Below are 6,000 nucleotides of genomic sequence, written 5' to 3' on the forward strand. Positions count from 1 at the left end.
AGAACAGGTTGCAGGAATATGGGGAGCCTATAGCTGCTGCTGAAAGAGAAGGCAAGCAGGAGGCTCCTCCTGCCTCTAAACCCCTAGTAGAGATTATCTCTGGCAGAGCTCCTTAGGAAGCTTTCCGGGAAAAACGTCAGGAAATGTAGTTTGCCTGGTCCCACTATCCTACCCACCCCCAAAATATAACAGAGCATAGAAAGGCCCTGAGCGGGACTGACACCAAACAGGAAAATGACCAATACATGATTATATTGCTTTTGGATGTACCATTCTCTGAAATTACTCATTTATTTGTGTGCTTACCTGTTGCCTGCTTCCTTCCTGTAGAATGAAAGAATATAAGATCAAAGACGTTGATTATCTCATTTACTCTATTCCCAGTGGCTCATACACGGCTCCAAGTTAGTTGGTTCTCAATAGTACTTGTTCAATAAATAAATGAAGGAAAAAATATTTGTAGTCTATTCAATAAATAGACGTGTTTAAGTTATTCTACCTGAAGAGTTTTTATTTCTCTATATTGGTATAGCTATTTCTAAGGTTTTCTTATTTACAAATTTATAATAGAAGGATGAAAGGAGAGAAAGAAGGAAGGAGAAAAGAAAAAAGAAAAAGAAAGAACAACTGAACAAAGAAAGAAAGAAAGAAAGAAAGAAAGAAAGAAAGAAAGAAAGAAAGAAAGAAAGAAAAGAGACAATAAAAGAAAGAGGGAGAGGGAGGGAGGAAGGAAGGAGGGAGGGAGGAAGGAAGGAAGGAAGGAAGGAGGGAGGAAGGAAGGAAGGAGGGAGGGAGGGAAGGAGAGACTGCAGCCATTGTCGTAAATAATTATTACTATTCAGACCAAGTGCAAGTGAACTGATAAATATGTTAAGATTTTGGCGTCCAAGGAGAGCAGACTAGTTTAACCGTCTCTAATAGAGCAGGCTTTTCTGAATTTTTCCTGATCGGTACCCCACCCAACAAGTGTCTTCTCCTACAAGTTAAGCTACTCCCCCCATCTCTCCAGGCTGATCTCCTAAGACACCAAACTTTGCAGACTTTTTGAGAGTTCTAGCCTTGTCCCAATACCTAGCCTTGCACATGATGATCTTTCTGTTTGAAACACCCCACCTCCCTTCTCCATGAGACAAAGCAAGAATACTTCTTATTGACCTGCTGAGCCCATCCTCGAAGCATGGAAATAACAGCAAATTTTGAGTTTCTTCAAGGGAAATTCCAGGCACCTAGCCATCCCTGAGAATTAAATGAGCAGCTTCATACGGAAGAAGGTAATAGTAGCTTAAAACAATAGCCAAGGAAGTTAGAGTCCTGAGATATTCTTTATAGAAACTAAAGGTACTATATATATATAATATATATGATATATAATATATACATATGTAATATATTATATATACGATATATAATATATACATATCTAAAATATATTATATATAATGTATATATTATATATGTATATATTATATATCATATATTATATATATTATATAATCTATACATATAATATATATAATATATACATATATACAAATTATAGTATATATTATATAGTATATGTATATGTATAATATAGAGAGAGTATATGTGTGTATATATATGTGTGTGTGTATATATATATATTTTTTTTTTAAGACAGAGTCTCGCTCTGTCACCAGGCTGGAGTGCAGTGGCTTGATCTCAGCTCACTGCAACCTCTGACTCCCTGGTTCAAGCAATTCTCCTGCCTCAGCCTCCCGAGTAGCTGGGATTACAGGTACATGCCACCCCACCCAGCTAATTTTTGTAATTCAGTAGAGGCGGGGTTCACCATGTTGGCCAGGATGGTCTCAATCTCCTGACCTCATGATCTGCCCGTGTTGGCCTCCCAAAGTGCTGGGATTACAGGCATGAGCCACCACGCCCGGTCGAAAGATACCGTATTAATGTATGTCTTCGAGTTGTTTTTCAGAAACTCAGACCCTCACGAAATGGAACTACTGGCATGTAGACCTCAGATAAGGGGAAACTGAGACTAACATCGACTACCATTTTTTATTTTGAAGTTCTTCCTGAGGAGCCTGAAGGAAGTCACACCCATGCGATAGAGATAACATCCTTTTCTCCTGACCCCAAATTTTTAGATAAAACTTTTCCCTCCTTAATCAATTGCAAATCAGAAAATCTTTGAATCTATGTATAACTTGTAAACCCCTGCTTTGAGAGGCCCCACCTTTTTAGATCAAACCAATCTATAGCCTCCATGTATTGATGTACGACTTTCCCTGTAACCTCTGCCCCCTGGGTTTTTAAAGGCAGGTCAGCAGGAAGGTCTGATCTTCAGTGTGAGCTGCCCAATTTCCCTCGCTTTGTTCCCTGCAAATAAATGCCCTCCTTTCTCCCACTGCAAACCAGTGTGGATGTTTGGCCTTACTAGACCAGGCAAGCGGACCACAGTTTGGTTCTGTAACATCCAGTTGGCAAACACTTAAAAATGCCACAAGGGTAATGAGTCTTCTCTGAGCTTCCTTCCTGCTCTCTTTCTGCACTTCTCTAGAACTGTCTTCCATCTAGCCATTATGATACTAGATCATGATGATTATTTAGCTTACCTCTCAGAATTTCCCACCAGAATGTGAGTACCTAGAGGCAAGAAAGCTTGTGTTTGCATCTAGCACGGTGCCTAGCAGAAAAGAAATAGCATATAAACAAACACTGAATAAAGGAAGTGAGGGAGAGAAGGAGAGTGAAGGGAAAGAAAAGAGAGAGGATGACTTTTCATTGTATAAAGAGCCACACGATCTCCCTTTCTGGATGTTGTCATAATTAAATCAGCCCACTGTAACCAGTAGAACATCAAATCATGTCTTCTCAAAGTGGAAATTTTGTTCAACAAAGAAATGAAGGGAATATTAATGTTCTACTTAGACAACCATACAGCCATATTATAGACATTTCAAATGTTTTCCTAGACAAATACTACGACATATTGCAAATCCCTATTTCTTGCAATCACTATTGCTTTCAAATAGCCTTTCTGAAGTTTCCTAATGCATGGCACCACGTCCTTCTTTCTTTTCTATGCCAAGCCTTATGATAACTGTCTTTCCCTTCCAAAATATTATGAGGATCCTCTGGCCCTGCTGACCACAGGGCAGTTCTTGGAGGGAGTATTTAGGCTGTTTTTAAGTACAAAAGAAAGTACGTGGTTCTGATGTGTAATGAAACTGGTGTGGTGTGGGGCACCACTCAGCTCAGGCTGCTGAGAAGTCTCTCCCTGCCTGCCAGTGCAGTGCTCACAAACTGAGCCTTGCTTTCCATTCTGAGTCCATGGTCTTTTTTCACAGAGAGAATTGCTCACCTGGTCCCAGACTGCCGTCGATTTTTCACCCAAGAGCAATGTCCATAAGTCAATATCTACATTGTTTAGGATTCAACTTTCCTATCTGATTTCAAAGCTTAGGATTACAGTTTTGCCTATTTTAATCTTCTGATTGCCAAGAATCCTCAAAGATTATAGATAGCGAGTCTGAGATTACATTTGCAAGTTCCTTTAGTATCCTGGGATGGAATCCTCTGAGTTACAAATTTAAACTTCCTTAGATAAGCACTCACTTCTTACTTCCCCATCTGTCTTGAGTAGTCATTGTACTTTTACATTTTGTCTTCTGTTCTTACCAGTTTAAAACCTAGTTTAGTTGCTAAAGAATTCCACAGCAAAATAAGTTAGAGATACATCTCTCTTCCTCCTACCACCTTTTAAAATCACATCACCAGCCAGGGAATGAGCCTAAAGCCTGTTACTATAGACAAGACTTTAAAGGCCATTTGTGTTGTGTTTAATATCTTTGTATGTTTCAACTAATTCTAAGCTTTCCTCTTTGTCACATATAAGAACTAGGTTCTATGTTTCTCACTCATATTTCTTTTTTCTTAGTTGTGGGTCCTTCACACAAAATTTGTTCCTTTAAAAATCTGTGCTTACCAGGAAATTAAACCTGTGTGGCATAAAATTATATAGAGAGAATCATAAAGAAATATTTTTTGGTTAAAAAAGTAAGTGAAAAGTATGGTGGTCGATAATATACCTGTGTATGTGCTGCAATATCAAGGAGTAAAGGGGAATAGGTTTATGATCTAAGTTTTCCTTCCATCTCTGTCTTCTCTACACTTAATTCCTTTCTTTGCAAGCAACCACTGTGGTTAAGTTTCTTGGGTTAGGGCTGTCCTGCAACTCACCCAACCAGATGCAGTGGGCTTTGGAAACTTCATTTATCTTTTCAAAGAGAAAGAATATATAAAATTGCATTTCAACAAAATTTTGAACATCAACTATGTACACACTAAGAAAATTACAGAGGCAATTTTCTTACATTTCCTAATTAACTTCCCTTAGCTTAAAGAACCAATCAAGCTCTTCTTGCAACTCTCTATTTCTTATCCTTTCCTGGCTTAAAATCCCTCAGGGGTTCCCCATTACTGACAAAATAAAATCTTTCCCCTTTATCATTCACCCTTTCTCAAAACACACACATTTTTCAGGCTAATAGAAATTTCCCAATTTCAGCTGCATTTTCTAGCTCCCCATTGCTGCTTCTCATGTCTATGACTTTGCACAGGCTGCACTCAGATGCTAGACTGCCCTTAATCTTCCTTGACTTCCTAATAAACATCTCTTCATCTTTAAAGACACAATGAAATCTCACATTTTCTGGGAAGATTTCTTTTTCCCTCCTTTCTCTTCCAAAGTTAATTTCCTTTTCTCCTATCACACCCATTTCTTGGTATTTACTGTTGTACTTACAGCACTCCAGCTTTTTCTCACCATCAAGGAAAGCCTAGCTTATCTCCAATGTATGTGATTTATCAAGGAGTTCTGTAATGTTGGTCACTCAAATCTGATCTCAGGCAGGCATAAGGATGAAATTACCCCTTAAGTTCTCAGTTTTTCCTCTTGAAGTTGTTTATGGTATCCAGGGAAAGAAATGCCCCTGTGGTTCAGGATTGCATTACATATTTGTATTATTTCCCCCATGAGAATGCAGGCTGCTTGATGGCAGGGAAACTGGCTTGCTGATAACACTGCCTGTCCTTTTACTTAAGCTTCATTTCCCAATTCTGTGTCCAAGCCTCCCCTTTGCTCTTCAACATATCCTCCTCCCTTTCTCCCCCTGCCTTTGCAAGCACTATTTCTGATATCTGAAACTGCCCTTCTATTCCACTCCTCTTTAGCTAATTTACATCCAATTTATCCTGATCAAATGTAATCTAACCTAGACTAGCTATTCTTCCTCTGGCTCCTCTCCCATCCTGTGCTGTTCTTCATCTGACCTCCCATCTCAGTGTATTGCCATTGCTTACTGGTTCTGGTCCCCTAGCTTATACAGTCTGTAAGCTCCTGGAGAGCAAGGACTGTGCTTTCTTCGATGTAGCCCCAGGTCTTAGTACCGAGACTGGTACAGATAAGTCTTGGCAGGTGCTTACCAAAGGAAGTGGTTAAAGGAGTTTTGCTTCCCTCTAGTTGTCTGGCTCTACCTCCAGAGCTGATTCTTGGTAAGCTGGGGTAGGGAAACTATCCTTTACTATCGAACCCTTTCTTCCACTTCTGCACACAGAAAAGTAACTTCAGCAAGTTTCCTTGGTCACCGAGGAGCCATTCTAGGTTGAAATAAATTCTATCTGTCTGAACATACTACTCTGTGGTGTCTGCTTGACCTCACCAATGAACAGCTGTTAACTTTGATTTCTCTCCTCTAGCCAGACATGAAAAACTGTTTTCTTAGAATTCCTTGTTCTCATTACAGTTAGTTCTAAGTCTTCCATTTTTCAGTCTTCTTAACCCCAGCATCGCTCAGAAGCCTCTTCTGGGTCACCTCTATCCCCTTTCATCGACTCATGGTTCAGGTACTTCCATGTCTCTGAGATGCTGATTATTCCCAGGTAGCAGCAGCAGACAACTATAGCATCTGCATTTCGCTGTGCATCAGTACCCTTGACCACAGCCAGAATGAGGCTACCAGA

Source organism: Nomascus leucogenys, chromosome 6 (genome assembly GCF_006542625.1).
Source record: "Nomascus leucogenys isolate Asia chromosome 6, Asia_NLE_v1, whole genome shotgun sequence".
Lineage (NCBI taxonomy): Eukaryota > Metazoa > Chordata > Mammalia > Primates > Hylobatidae > Nomascus > Nomascus leucogenys.